Genomic DNA, 16,364 nt, shown 5'->3' on the forward strand with positions numbered 1-16,364 from the left:
AATACTGTGTCTGTGCTCTGCATTGCATTTCTTCCCTGTATCTCCCACCCAACCCTTTACTGGCTGCTTCCTGTCAACATTTAAATGTGCTTGAACCTTTCACCCCTGTATAAAAATGTCTCTCTACCCCTTACCTTCTTCCATTTCCTGTCCCTTCTCTCCTCAGGCACTCAGCTAGAGGTCTTTTAAAAAAGTTATCTGTGACTGTTGCCTTCATTTTCTCACTTTTCTCTTACTCTTTTGTTCACTGAAATCTGACTTTTTCTCTTGTCGGCCCATAAAACCGTAAAACTGCTAGGGCCATCCACCGCCTACGTGTAGGCAGCGTCAGTGGACACTTGTAAGGCCTTTGGCAAGAGATCCCCCTGGGCAACATTCGGAACTGTTGACAAGGTTCTCCACCGTGAAACACTTTTATCTTGGCTTCTATGACATTGTACTTCCCTGTTTTTTCTCCTACTTATCAGATTGCATCTTTGAAATCTTTGTGGGGTTTTTTTCTGTTCAGCCCTTAAGATATTGGTGTTCTTAAGAGGCCTTCACCTTTCTCACTCAACACATTTTCTCCCCAATGGTCTTCAACCCACCTATGTGCTGATAACTGCCATTCACGTGTTCAACAAATAAATATTGAATTAGAAACAAATAGCATGAAAGATAAACACATTCAAAAGCTGGATCTTTGAAAAGACCAACAAAATAATCAACTCCTTTTGAGCCTGAATAAAAAAAAAAAGAGAAAGAATAAAGACACCTAAGATTAGAAATAAGAAAGGCGGTATCACAGATACAGAAGAAATGAAAAGGTCCTTAAAAATTTCTACATCCAACTCCTATGGTAAAACATTTAAAACCCTAGGATGAGGGATGATTTCCTGTTATACTGCATTGGCCAAAAAGTTCGTTTGGGTTTTTCTGTCACATCTGTTGGCCAACCCAATAATAATATAATTAATCAAATTTGACTCAAGAAGTAGAAAATTTGAATAGGAGAAAACTTCCAATAAATGAGATTGGAAAAGTGGTTAAAGAGTCACCATTGGAAAAGGCATTGAGAAAAGAATGTAACATAGTTGAATTCTGCCTCACCTCTAAAGAAGAGGTAGTTACAACAGTAGTTAAACAATTCCAGATCCTAGAAAGTGGTAGAAACCACCTCAACTCATTGCATGCAGCCAGAATAAATACAAAGACCTGAAAAGATAGCACTGGAAAGAAGCTTAAGCTTAACCTCACTAGTGAATATAGATGCAAAAATGTTAAAATATGTATGAGAAAAAGGACCTTGCAATCAAAAGAATGATCAAGTAAAGTTTATTCTTTGGAAATGTATACATATTTGGAAATTCATCAATATACTATACTAGATGAACAAATTAAAGAGAAAGTAGCATTGGGCATAGTAGATTTCTGAAAAGACGTTTAGGATCCATTTATAATAAAACTCTAAAATATAGATAGCAGAAAGGGACTTGAATATAATAAATATAATACAGACCACATTCCCCAAGCCAACAGCAAATATGAAACCATTTTAATTAAATAGAGAAATAATAGCATTTCAGTTAAAATCGGGAACTAGGCAGGGATGATTGTTATCAGCATTATTATTCAACATTGTTTAGAATGTTCAGGTGAATTCAGTAAGAGAAGGAATGAAACAAATGGTATAAAATTAGAAAAGAGAATACATAAATACATATTTTTGCTGATAAAATGATTACACACCTAGAAACCACAAGAGACTTTTGTAAGAAATAAGACCAATAAATGAGATTGGAAAAGTGGTTAAAGTTGAGCCATCATGTTTCGTTTTTGCTATTACTGATGAACAGTATTTCATTATATGGACACAACAGATTTTATTCATTCATGCTTCTGTTGGTGGATACTTAGATTGTTTCCATTTTATTTTTCTTGTTGTGAATAAAGCTACTATGAATATCGTATACAAATCTTTGTGTGGACCTATGTTTCTATTTTTCTTACGTATCTAGGAGTGGAATGGCTGAGTTGAGAGAGTACACATACTGTGTAATTCCATTTGTGTAAAATTCTAGAAAATGCAAACTAGGGTATATCGACACAAACAGATAAGCAATTGCCTAGGTTTGGGAGCAGATAGGGGGTGGATTACAAAGGGGTATAAGGAGACTTTTGGTGGTAGTGGTAAAATTCTGTACTTTTATTGTGGAAATAATTTCATGGGTGGAATTATCTGTTAAAAATTCATCAAATCATACAATTTAAATGGGTGCAATTTATTGCACAAAAATTCTACCTCAGTAAAGATGATAAAACACATATTCAGTGTTTTAGTTATTACACACTAAATTAGTTATCAGTTACAACTGTGTTAACATTGTTTACTTTTAAGCTGGGTATTTTGCTATTACCGTATTTCCTTTTTTATATACATTTTTGTTCTGCTTGTAGTTAATAATTGCTTTTTTAAACTTGTGAGGTTTTCCCTCAGCATAATCAATGTCTTCCAGCATTTTCTAAAGTTCTTCAAAATGTTTCTTAACATAAATTTCCACATGAAAAATCTGTCCAATGGTATATCATTTTCCTGAGGACATTTCCTGAGGACATTCCTCCTGGAGCCATCCATGCTCCATCATGGATGGAGATTGCTTACTAATTTGCCCACATACTGATCTGCAGCTTTCTTCCATCCATGTCTTGGGATTTGCCTTCATCTCTCTTTTGAGTAAAGGACCCTCTCTTTCCCACCTTCTTCACTTTTGGTGCGGCATATCTTCCAGGAGTTTCCTTAGACATGGCACAAGAGAAAATGTGTATTTTTTTTAGATTTTGAGTGTGTGAAAATGCCTGTGTTCTACCCTTATACTTGGCTGCTATGTCAGCCGAGTATGGAATTCTAAGTTGAAAATAATTTTCAATAAAAAAAATTGGAAATATTGTTTCAGTATTGCTTTTGAGATATCTGATGTGACTTTTATCCCCTAATCTTCAATCGAGACCTTTTCTCCCTCTTCGGGAACAGGATCTTCTCTGGAATGCTGAAATGCCACAGAAATGTGCTTTGATGTGGATAATTTGCACTTATCATGTTGGTACTTTGGGGGTCTTCTTCGTTTGGTGACTCCTGACTTTCAGCTCTGGGGAATTTTGTGTATTATTGATGTGATAATTTTGTCCTTTTCCTATTCTCTGTTTTCTCCTCTTAGAATTCCTATCTGTTGGTTGTTGGACCTATTGGGTCTACCGTCTAATTTTCTGTTCTGTCCTGTTTTCCTTCTGCTTTCTTTCTTTCTCCCATTTCTCAGGGAGATTTCCATTTTATCTTCCAACCCTTTTACTAACTATAAAAACATTTACCTGCCAAATTTTTAATCATCAATAAATCTTTCTTCTTTTACAATTATTGTTTTAAAAAATAATGTTCTTGTTTTATTTTCTTTTGTCTTCTCCTTAGAAGAAAGCTTTGTGAAGTTGTTGATTTTTATTAGTTTTGGTCGCTGCTGTATTGCCTGCATGTAGAAAAACGTTTGACACACTATTCACACTCAAAAAACATGTGTTTAATACATAAATTGGCCTCTCTGCAGATATTATCTAGAGTCCTCTGAAGTTGTCTTTTGCTCCCAGTTACTGTCTACTTTGTGTTTGATTGTTTTAGTCTCATGCTGGAAGTTTTCTTCAAATGTCAGAGGATCTTTTGCCTGTCTGTTTGTATTTGAAAGTGAGGTTGGTTCCTTGACCCTAGAATGAGGACTGCTGGGGTTTCCTCCCCACCCAGCTTCCCTGGGTCTGGCTCACAGGGCTTGACAAAGTGGTGAGCTTCACTGCTGGACCAGTGGATTTTTTAATCAGTGACACTAAATACTAGTAGCTGTATTTGCTACTGTATTTGCTATTAGGGGTTTGAGTTTCTTGAAAGGACAATATCTTCATTTACTAACCTACTTGGAGAAAGTACGGGGTGGTGAATAATTATTGGTCAGAGGAAGAGGGAGAGGAGGCTCCCTGTTTAGCATGTAGACTTTTTACTTAATCCCCATGGTATCACCCTAGACGAGAAGGGCTTTAAATAATAAACAATTGGTCAAATCCAGCCCACCGCCTGCTTTTATAAATAAAGTTTTATTGGCACACAGCCCCACCCATTGGTGTAAATATTAACTGTGGCTGCTTTTGTGCTACGATGTCAGAGTTGAGTAGTTGTAACAGAGACCATATGGCTTGTGAAGCCTAAAATATTTACTATCTGGATATTTACAGAAAAAATTTGCTGACTCCTGTCTTCAACCTTCATCTCCATCTGTCTCTGGTGGCCCCGTGTCCAAAGCTTCTGTAGTTCATATTCTCTGGAGACTGTACCTCCTACTTCCTAAAGGGGAAGAGAAAAAATGGTTGCTTAACTGTGAGAAAGGAGTGAGAATGGATATCTAGGAGTTTGATTTCTTCTTGTCCGTGCTTTTATGCAAGCCTCATGGTTTCAGCACTCCCCCACAATCTCTTACAGGCTCTGGTACCACCGCTTTATTATTTCCTAAAAGGTTCTTCAGGGTGATGATTGGCAAATACTCTGTGAGCCTCTTAGTTTGAGTGTCTCATCTTTTTAAAGTCATTTTCCATGTCTTCATTCAGTCTCTGTCTTCATATATCTTGGTTTAGGGTTCAGGGACGTCTCATAGTTTTACTTAAATGTGTTTCTGTTTCTTCTTCTATTTGTTGACTTAAGGTGATAGAAGTATCTTAAAGTTCAAATGGAAGTATAAATTTCTGATAAGAGCAAAAAGAAACAGATCTCAGAACTCACTATAAATCCACTGTGATAAGAGCAGCATGAAATTGGCACGAGTGTATTGATAGTGATCCATTTAAAATGGATCAGTGAATCCAAAGAGTGAATATAGTAAAGGATCTCAGTATGCAAGATAATTTAATATATGAGTGTTTCGTAAGGGCTTTTTGTTGCAGACAACAGAATTCACTCTAGGTAGTTTAAGTGAAAGGAAGCTTCTAGAAGCTATCTGGGAAGATGAAAGAACAATGGTTGGATGCTATGCAGCCAGGAAGAAGGGCCAGTCATACCCCAGACTTTTCAAGCAGAAGTGTCATTGCTGCTACTCTTGCTGCTTGGTGTTTACAATATAAGAACTTGAGAAACCTTTCACAGTCACTCCAGGATAACAAAATACCTGCTCTCCTTCGCTTACCAGGGAAATGAGGTCCCCTGTGTGCAGCTCAGTATCATGCTACCCTGTCAGCTCCAAGACTGGCTTGGGTGTGTCTGCCCAGTGAAATGCACATCACTTATGGAGCCTTAGGACAACTGATCTGAGAATGTAGGATTTTAGCCTTCCAGACTCTATAAGAAGGTAAAAGCCACACCATAGTTATCTTCCATGATGACAAAGGCAGTGTGACAGCACATCAGAAAGAAAATAGCCTTGAACCCCTATCCCACAACACTAAAAGATCCAGACAAAAAAAGGAGGATATAATAAAATTTGAAAAAAATCCACGAGGACCAGAGACTTAAATGGAATAAACTTAGCAACGGAATTCTTTTTTTTAATCATCTTTGTTGGGGTATAATTGCTTTACAATGGTGTGTTAGTTTCTGCTTTATAACAAAGTGAGTCAGTTATACATATACATATATCTCCATATCTCTTCCCTCTTGCGTCTCTCCCTCCCACCCTCCCTATCCCACCCCTCTAGGTGGTCACAAAGCACCAAGCTGATCTCCCTGTGCTATGCGGCTGCTTCCCACTAGCTATCTGCCTTACGTTTGGTAGTGTATATATGTCCATGCCTCTCTCTCGCTTTGTCACAGCTCACCCTTCCCCCTCTCCATATCCTCAAGTCCGTTCTCTAGTAGGTCTGTGTCTTTATTCCTGTCTTACCGCTAGGTTCTTCATGACATTTTTTTTCTTAAATTCCATATATATATATGTGTTAGCATACGGTATTTGTCTTTCTCTTTCTAACTTACTTCACTCGGTATGACAGACTCTAGGTCTATCCACCTCATTACAAATAGCTCAGTTTCGTTTCTTTTTATGGCTGAGTAATATTCCATTGTATATACGTGCCACATCTTCTTTATCCATTCATCCGATGATGGGCACTTAGGTTGTTTCCATCTCCGGGCTGTTGTAAATAGAGCTGCAATGAACATTTTGGTACATGACTCTTTTTGAATTATGGTTTTCTCAGGGTATATGCCCAGTAGTGGGATTACTGGGTCATATGGTAGTTCTATTTGTAGTTTTTTAAGGAACCTCCATACTGTTCTCCATAGTGGCTGTACCAATTCACATTCCCACCAGCAGTGCAAGAGTGTTCCCTTTTCTCCACACCCTCTCCAGCATTGGTGGTTTGTAGATTTTTTGATGATGGCCATTCTGACTGGTGTGAGATGATATCTCATTGTAGTTTTGATTTGCACTTCTCTAATGGTTAACGATGTTGAGCATTCTTTCATGTGTTTGTTGGCAGTCTGTATACCTTCTTTGGAGAAATGTCTATTTAGGTCTTCTGCCCATTTTTGGATTGGGTTGTTTGTTTTTGTGATATCGAGCTGCGTGAGCTGCTTGTATATTTTGGAAATTAATCCTTTGTCAGTTGCTTCATTTGAAAATATTTTCTCCCATTCTGAGTGTTGTCTTTTGGTCTTGTTTCTGGTTTCCTTTGCTGTGCAAAAGCTCTGAAGTTTCATTAGGTCCCATTTGTTTATTTTTGTTTTTATTTCCATTTCTCTAGGAGGTGGGTCAAAAAGGATCTTTCTGTGATTTATGTCATAGAGTGTTGTGCCTATGTCTTCTTTCCTCTAAGAGTTTTGTAGTGTCTGGCCTTACATTTAGGTCTTTTATCCATTTTGAGCTTATTTTTGTGTACGGTGTTAGGGAGTGATCTAATCTCATACTTTTACATGTACCTGTCCAGTTTTCCGAGCACCACTTATTGAAGAGGCTGTCCTTTTTCCACTGTACATTCCTGCCTCCTTTATCAAAGATAAGGTGACCATATGTGCGTGGGTTTATCTCTGGGCTTTCTATCCTGTTCCATTGGTTTATCTTTCTGCTTTTGTGCCAGTACCATACTGTATTGATTACTGTAGCTTTGTAGTATAGTCTGAAGTCAGGGAGCCTGATTCCTACAGCTCCGTCTTTCGTTCTCAAGATTGCTTTGGCTATTTGGGGTCTTTTGTGTTTCCATACAAATTGCGAAAGTTTTTGTTCTAGTTCTGTGGAAAATGCCAGTGGTAGTTTGATGGGGATTGCATTGAATCTGTAGATTGCTTTGGGTAGTAGAGTCATTTTCACAATGTTGATTCTTCCAATCCAAGAACATGGTTTATCTCTCCATCTGTTTGTATCATCTTTAATTTCTTTCATCAGTGTCTTATAATTTTCTGCATACAGGTCTTTTGTCTCCTTGGGTAGGTTTATTCCTAGATATTTTATTCTTTTTGTTGCAGTGGTAAATGGGAGTGTTTTCTTGATTTCAATTTCAGATTTTTCATCATTTGTATATAGGAATGCCAGAGATTTCTGTGCATTAATTTTGTATCCTGCTACTTTACCAAATTCATTGATTAGCTCTAGTAGTTTTCTGGTAGCATCTTTAGGATTCTCTAGGTATAGTATCATGTCATCTGCAAATAGTGACAGCTTTACTTCTTCTTTTCCGATTTGGATTCCTTTTATTTCCTTTTCTTCCTTGGTTGCTGTGGCTAAAACTTCCAAAACTGTGTTGAATAAGAGTGGTGAGAGTGGGCAACCTTGTCTTGTTCCTGATCTTAGTGGAAACGCTTTCAGTTTTTCACCATTGAGGATGATGTTGGCTGTGGGCTTGTCATATATGGCCTTTATTATGTTGAGGAGAGTTCCCTCTATGCCTACTTTCTGCAGGGTTTTTATCATAAATGGGTGTTGAATTTTGTCAGAAGCTTTCTCTGCATCTATTGAGATGATCATATGGTTTTTCTCCTTCAGTTTGTTAATATGGTTTATCACATTGATAGATTTGTGTATATTGAAGAATCCTTGCATTCCTGGGATAAACCCCACTTGATCATGGTGTATGATCCTTTTTATGTGCTGTTGGATTCTGTTTGCTAGTATTTTGTTGAGGCTTTTTGCATCTGTGTTCATCAGTGATATTGGCCTGTAGTTTTCTTTCTTTGTGACATCCTCGTCTGGTTTTGGTATCAGGGTGATGGTGGCCTCGTAGAAGGAATTTGGGAGTGTTCCTCCCTCTGCTATATTTTGGAAGACTTTGAGAAGGATGGGTGTTAGCTCTTCTCTAAATGTTTGACAGAATTCTCCTGTGAAGCCATCTGGTCCTGGGCTTTTGTTTGTTGGAAGACTTTTAATCACAGTTTCAATTTCAGTGCTTGTGATTGGTCTGTTCATATTTTCTATTTCTTCCTGATTCAGTCTTGGCAGGTTGTGCCTTTCTAAGAATTTGTCCATTTCTTCCAGGTTGTCCATTTTATTGGCATAGAGTTGCTTGTAGTAATCTCTCATGATCTTTTGTATTTCTGCAGTGTCAGTTGTTACTTCTCCTTTTTCATTTCTAATTCTATTGATTTCAGTCTTCTCCCTTTTTTTCTTGAGGAGTCTGGCTAGTGGTTTATCTATTTTGTTTATATTCTCAAAGAACCAGCTTTTAGTTTTATTGATCTTTGCTATTGTTCCCTTCATTTCTTTTTCATTCATTTCTGAACTGATTTTTATGATTTCTTTCCTTCTGCTAGCTTTGGGGTTTTTTGTTCTTCTTTCTCTAATTGCTTGAGGTGCAAGGTTAGGTTGTTTATTCGAGATGTTTCCTGCTTCTTAAGGTGGGCTTGTATTGCTATAAACTTCCCCCTTAGAACTGCTTTTGCTGCATCCCATAGGTTTTGGGTCGTCGTGTCTCCATTGTCATTTGTTTCTAGGTATTTTTTGATTTCCTCTTTGATTTCTCCAGTCATCACTTCGTTATTAAGTAGTGTGTTGTTTAGCCTCCATGTGTTTGTATTTTTTACAGATCTTTTCCTGTAATTGATATCTAGTCTCATGGCGTTGTGGCAGGAAAAGATACTTGATACAATTTCAATTTTCTTAAATTTACCGAGGCTTGATTTGTGACCCAAGATATGATCTATCCTGGAGAATGTTCCATGAGCGCTTGAGAAAAATGTGTATTCTGTTGTTTTTGGATGGAGTGTCCTATAAATATCAATTAAGTCCATCTTGTTTAATGTGTCATTTAAAGCTTGTGTTTCCTTACTTGTTTTCATTTTGGATGATCTGTCCATGGGTGAAAGTGGGGTGTTAAAGTCCCCTACTATGAATGTGTTACTGTCGATTTCCCCTTTTATGGCTGTTAGTATTTGCCTTATGTATTGAGGTGCTCCTATGTTGGGTGCATAAATATTTACAATTGTTATATCTTCTTCTTGGATCGATCCCTTGATCATTATGTAGTGTCCTTCTTTGTCTCTTGTAATAGTCCTTATTTTAAAGTCTGTTTTGTCTGATATGAGAATTGCTACTCCAGCTTTCTTTTGGTTTCCATTTGCATGGAATATCTTTTTCCATCCCCTTACTTTCAGTCTGTATGTGCCTCTAGGTCCAAAGTGGGTCTCTTGTAGACAGCATATGTAAGCGTCTTGTTTTTGTATCCATTCAGCCAATCTGTGTCTTTTGGTGGGAGCATTTAGTCCATTTACATTTAAGGTAATTATCGATATGTATGTTCCTATTCCCATTTTCTAAATTGTTCTGGGTTCGTTATTGTAAGTCTTTTCCTTCTCTTGTGTTTCTTGCCTAGAGAAGTTCCTTTAGCATTTGTTGTAAAGCTGGTTTGGTGGTGCTGAACTCTTATCAACTTTTGCTTGTCTGTAAAGGTTTTAATTTCTCCATCAAATCTGAATGAGATCCTTGCTGGGTAGAGTAATCTTGGCTGCAGGTTTTTCTCCTTCATCACTTTAAATATGTCCTGCCAGTCCCTTCTGGCTTGCAGAGTTTCTGCTGAAAGATCAGCTGTTAACCTTATGGGGATTCCCTTGTGTGTTATTTTTTGTTTTTCCCTTGCTGCTTTTAATATGCTTTCTTTGTATTTAATTTTTGACAGTTTGATTAATATGTGTCTTGGCGTATTTCTCCTTGGATTTATCCTGTATGGGACTCTCTGTGCTTCCTGGACTTGATTAACTATTTCCTTTCCCATATTAGGGAAGTTTTCAACTATAATCTCTTCAAATATTTTCTCAGTCTCTTTCTTTTTCTCTTCTTCTTCTGGAACCCCTATAATTCGAACGTTGGTGCGTTTAATGTTGTCCCAGAGGTCTCTGAGACTGTCCTCAGTTCTTTTCATTCTTTTTTCTTTATTCTTCTCTGTAGTAGTTATTTCCACTATTTTATCTTCCAGGTCACTTATCTGTTCTTCTGCCTCAGTTTTTCTGCTATTGATCCCATCTAGAGTATTTTTCATTTCATTTATTGTGTTGTTCATCATTGTTTGTTTCATCTTTAGTTCTTCTAGGTCCTTGTTAAACGTTTCTTGCATTTTGTCCATTCTATTTCCAAGATTTTGGGTCATCTTTACTTTCATTATTCTGAATTCTTTTTTAGGTAGGCTGCCTATTTCCTCTTCATTTGTTAGGTCTGGTGGGTTCTTATCTTGTTCCTTCATCTGCTGTGTGTTTCTCTGTCTTCTCATTTTGCTTATCTTACTGTGTTTGGGGTCTCCTTTTTGCAGGCTGCACGTTCGTAGTTCCCGTTGTTTTTGGTGTCTGTTCCCAGTGGCTAAAGTTGATTCAGTGGGTTATGTAGGCTTCCTGGTGGAGGGGACTAGTGCCTGTGTTCTGGTGGATGAGGCTGGATCTTGTCTCTCTGGCGGGCAGGTCCACGTCTGGTGGTGTGTTTTGGGTTTCTGTGGAGTTATTATGATTTTAGGCAGCCTCTCTGCTAATGGGTGGGGTTGTGTTCCTGTTTTGCTAGTTGTTTGGCATAGGGTGTCCAGCACTGTAGCTTGCTGGTCGTTGATTGAAGTTGGGTGCTCGCGTTGAGATGGAGATTTCTGGGAGATTTTCGCCGTTTGATATTATGTGGAGCTCGAGGTCTCTTGTGGACCAGTGTCCTGAAGTTGGCTCTCCCACCTCAGAGGCACAGCACTGACTCCTGGCTGCAGCACCAAGAGCCTTTCATCCAAAGGCAGGAAGGAAAGGAAGAAAGAAGAGAAGAAGGAAAGAAGGAAAGAAAGAAAGAAAGGAAAGAGGGAGGGAGGGAGGGACGGTGGGAGGAAGGAAGGAAGGAAGGAGGGAAGGAAGGAAAAAAGAAAGAAGATAAATTAAAATAAAATAGAGTAAAATATAATAAAGTTATTAAATTAAAAAATAATTATTAAGAAAAAAATTTAAAAAAAAACGGACGGATAGAACCCTAGGACAAATGGTGGAAGGAAAGCTATACAGACAAAATCTTACACAGAAGCATACACATACACACTCACAAAAAGAGGAAAAGGGGAAAAAATCATAAATCTTGCTCTCAAAGTCCACCTCCTTAATTCGGGATGATTCGTTGTCTATTCATGTATTCCACAGCTACAGGGTACATCAAGTTGATTGTGGAGATTTAATCCGCTGCTCCTGAGGCTGCTGGGAGAGGTTTCCCTTTCTCTTCTTTGTTCTCACAGCTCCTGGGGCTCAGCTTTGGATTTGGCCCCGCCTCTGCGTGTAGGTCGCCGGAGGGCGTCTGTTTTTCGCTCAGACAGGACGGAGTTAAAGGATCCGCTGATTCGGGGGCTCTGGCTCACTCAGGCCGGGGGGAGGGAGGGGCACGGATGCGGGGCGGGCCTGCGGCGGCAGAGGCCGACGGGACGTTGCACCAGCCTGAGGCGCGCCGTGCGTTCTCCCGGGGAAGTTGTCCCTGGATCGCGGGACCCTGGCAGTGGTGGGCTGAACAGGCTCCCCGGAAGCGGGTTGTGGATGGTGACCTGTGCTCGCTCACAGGCTTCTTGGCGGCGGCAGCAGTAGCCTTAGTGTCTCCTGCCCGTCTCTGGGGTCCGCGCTTTTAGCCGCGGCTCGCGCCCGTCTCTGGAGCTCCTTTAAGCATTGTTCTTAATCCCCCCTCCTCGCGCCCCAGGAAACAAAGAGGGAAGAAAAAGTCTCTTGCCTCTTTGGCAAGTCCAGACCTTTTCCCGGACTCCCTCCCGGCCAGCCGTGGTGCACTAACCCCTTCAGGCTGTGTTCACACCGCCAACCCCAGTCCCCTCCCTGCGCTCCGACCGAAGCCCGAGCCTCAGCTCCCAGCCCCGCCCGCCCCGGCGGGGGAGCAGACAAGCCTCTCGGGCTGGTGAGTGCCGGTCAGCACCGATCCTGGGCACCGATCCTCTGTGCGGGAATCTCCCCGCTTTGCCCTCCGCACCCCTGTGGCTGCGCTCTCCTCCGCGGCTCCGAAGCTTCCCCCCTCTGCCACCCGCAGTCTCCGCCTGCGAAGGGGCTTCCTAGTGTGTGCAAACCTTTCCTCCTTCACAGCTCCCTCCGACTGGTGCAGGTCCCGTCCCTATTCTTTTGTCTCTGTTTTTTACTTTTTTCTTTTGCCCTACCCAGGTACGTGGGGAGTTTCTTGCCTTTTGGGAGGTCTGAGGTCTTCTGCCAGCGTTCAGTAGGTGTTCTGTAGGAGTTGTTCCACATGTAGCTGTATTTCTGGTGTATCTGTGGGGAGCAAGGTGATCTCCGTGTCTTACTCTTCCGCCATCTTCCCCTCGTCCCCTAGCAATGGAATTCTTATAAGTACATCCTAAACTACCTCCTTAAGCAAGTCCAGAAACTGTAGAAGGAAATATTCTGACTACATAAAAGTGAACTGTTGATTGCAAAAAAAGATGGCGCAAGCCATTGTTATTCCTAGTGTGGGGGGGCGGACCAGAGCCAATCTATAGTGTGCTACCAACCAATGTCTTGGTAAGTGCACAGGCTGAGAATAAGCATTTATAAACTTATGCAGCAGTTTAGCACTGCCATGACATCCAAATGTGTGATTTTGTATTGTATGAAACATCTATCTGCTATGGATTCGAAATTGTAAAATACTGGTGCTTTGCCACAGAGACTTTGAGATGCACTGCCATAAACAAAGTACATATACGTGTATGAGCTCTGGAAAAGAGTTATTTGCAATGCAGCTGACAAAATATTAAAATCTGTAGTATATATGAATTATACAACTGACATGAAAAAAGTGAAAGAGTGGACCAAGGGATTAGCTGTAATTCAGAGACGTGAAATCCAGATGTAAAATCATATGTCATTTGAATTCGTGAGTGGTCAGGGCTATGTTTTAGTCTTCAGACTTATAAAAAATTGGAAAGAGCCATAATACCTATTGCTAATGCAGGTATGGGGAAATTCTTACACATTGCTAGTGGAACTGTGAATTGTTACCACCTTTTCAGGAAACAAACTTGCCAGCACCCATAAAAATAAAAATAAATTGAACGTAATTCTTGACTCAGCAGTATTCTTCCTGGGAAACCTATCCCATCAAAATAAAAGCACCTGTATAAGTAAGCATATCTGTTCAAAGATGTTTATTGCAGCCTCATTCGTAGTGGCAAAAACCTAGAAACAAAGGGCATATCAGTAATAGGGGAATGGTTGAAGAAATTATAGCCCATCCACCCCTGGGAATCTTATGTAGCTATTCAGAAGGATGAGTTAGAATTACACCAGTTACCTTGGCAGGATTTTTGTGACGTATCCTTGAGTGAGAAAAGATGCAGAAAACGTTTAATATGATCTCATTTTAATGAAACCATCAATGGAAAAAATGCTGTATGTGTTTTTACATCTGTATATATGTTAAAATATACTTACGAAAAAATGGAGAAAAATAAAAAAATATATAAACTAGGTTGTTAACATGGGTTATTGTGGGAGGTGCTGGTGAAAATGTGGAGATGCAGGCAAGAGTCAGAGGGGAGGCCAGAGAAAGCAAAGACTGTATTATAAATCCCATCATGCATGGGAAGGTTCAGTTTATGTAAAAGTGTCCATTTGGTGTATACACATAAAACATTTTCTAACACAGTCTTTACAAAAGATGAGTTAGCTTTGTAAGTACTACCTTGTAGAGATGACCATGATAAAATGACAGTAAAATAAGTCAATAAGGAAATCGATCAGGAAATCAATAAGGAAAAGGTTAATATCTTGGTAGAAAATTGTTCAAAGGACACATATAGCAATTCAATAAAAGGTAAGTACAAATCACCAATTACCATGTGAAAAATGTGCAACTTGATCAATAGTCAAAGAAATGTAAGTGAAAATCCTATGAGATGTTTTTGTCACATGTCCGGGTTTGAAGTATTATTAAAACTGGTAAACCTTGGATTGAGGATGGCATTCTCAAGTATACTTCGAGAGAGAATAAAAATTAAAACAAAGTTTGGAGGGAAATATCTGTAATATGCCTCAAAACATGTCTTATGGCGCCGATGTTGATTTCTCTTCTAAAATTTCATCCTGTCAATGTTAAGCATGTAAGAGGGAAGAGACTTTTTGTCTGTGAAAGGACGCCTATCAAAAGATGTTACTAAATGAATGAAGTAACAGAATCCCAGTTTTATGTATAGTAGTGAAACATTTAGAACTGCCTAAACATCCAACAGAAAGGAATTAGTTAAATAAAGAACATACAACCATATAAAAATATCTATTATAGAAACATGCTTATGACAGGTTGTGATTAAAGAAGACAGGTGAAACAATGATGTTAAAGTTTTGCTGATTTTCCTGTCAAATATTATACATCGATATGTAGAAAAATGGAAGAGACAAACAGAGAAATGTTAAAAAGTAATGGATGATGGGATTGTGGATAACATCTTGTCTTGGTGCCTTTCTGTGTAGTTTCCAGGTTTTCTGCTTTGAGCAGTAGTTTTAATTAAAAGGAAAAAAAGATGTTACAAGCGTGTTAAAAGGCTATAACCATCTTCTGAAGTGCACTCAGAGGGAGACGAGCAGGTAGGAGCACTGTGCGCTGTTCAGGAAGAGAGCCGGCCGCCGAGCCGAGTCACTGTCCCAGCATCACTTTGGCATATGAACTCTAACCTTCAGCTTTCAAAGCTGGAGATATTATCACAGGTAGGTCATTATTTAATGGCTTGGAGGTTATTTCCGAAGTCCCTCGTGGGCTGCTATAAATGATTAGTAACATCATTATTGCTTATATATTTGTGGGCCAGCCTAGTATTGCTTTATCAGCACTGACTCCGGGTTTTTATAGGTAAATGGCTCTCAACTTGGGGTTCCCTAACCTCAAGAGGTGCACAGTGGTGGTAAGCTCTCCGAACTATACTTTATGTACATAAAAGTGTCAGAAAAATTATGCGTTTACCCTTATAATACTGTATGGGCTGACAAAGCCTTATTTTAATTGCCTTTGCTTTTTTTTTTTTTTTTTTTTTTTGCTTTTAATAGAATATACAATTTTCAGTTGATACATTGTAATGAATTGGTCGTTAGAATGGTTTTTGATAAATAATATACATTGGGAAAGTTGATTTCTTACTAAATTAATAAAAGTTGGGGTTTCAGAAAAGCCTTTCAAACCTGGAATCAGATTTTTTCCCTGGCTCTAGGGTTATTCTGATAGTTGTACTTAATATCCAGGCTCAGCCACACTACTGAAAGTTGTATTTTAACCCCCCTTATAGATATGAACTTCAGCAACAACTTGAAGTGATATTTCTGTAAGAGAAGAAACCATAGGGAAGGTCTCATCTGACTTAGCAAACATTCTCTATTTTCCAAATGGGCAACAGGAAGAGTCACGAGGTCCTGATTACAGAGAGAAAGAGGCTGCCAGAACCCACATTTTCTGTTTCTTACTTTTTCACTTCTCCTTGGGCTCTGGGGTTATTTCCCTAGAAATAACAGGCATGCAGAAGGTGACAAACACTCATGCACACACATGGAAAATCAAAAAGGGTTAGGCAGAGATAGAGAGGGAGGGAGAGAGAGATTTCTTGTATATAGCATCATCTCGTGTAATTCTTTCTAGACTTCTGTGAGATTGTTGCTGTAATTAGTTCTTTTTAAACAGAAGTGCTGAAGCACAGAGAAGTTAAGCAACTTGCTTAAAATCACACAGCTAGTCAGAGGCAAAGCCAGGATTTGAACTTGGGCAGTCTGAATCCAGAGCCTTGGTCTTAACCCCTGTCATAACAACATCACATTTCTATACCCTGAAAAAAGAAGTCAACCAGAAGCACTGTGAAAACAGCTCCTTAATAAAGTGACTAATTCTGGCAACTGGCCCAGAGAGGAGATGGGAAACCTATTTAGTTTTACTTCCATGACTGATACATATCTTAAAACTGAGTTT

The sequence above is a fragment of the Monodon monoceros genome, unplaced genomic scaffold (assembly GCF_005190385.1).
Source record: "Monodon monoceros isolate NGI ecotype Baffin Bay Population unplaced genomic scaffold, NGI_Narwhal_1 Super_Scaffold_9, whole genome shotgun sequence".
Classification (NCBI taxonomy): domain Eukaryota; kingdom Metazoa; phylum Chordata; class Mammalia; order Artiodactyla; family Monodontidae; genus Monodon; species Monodon monoceros.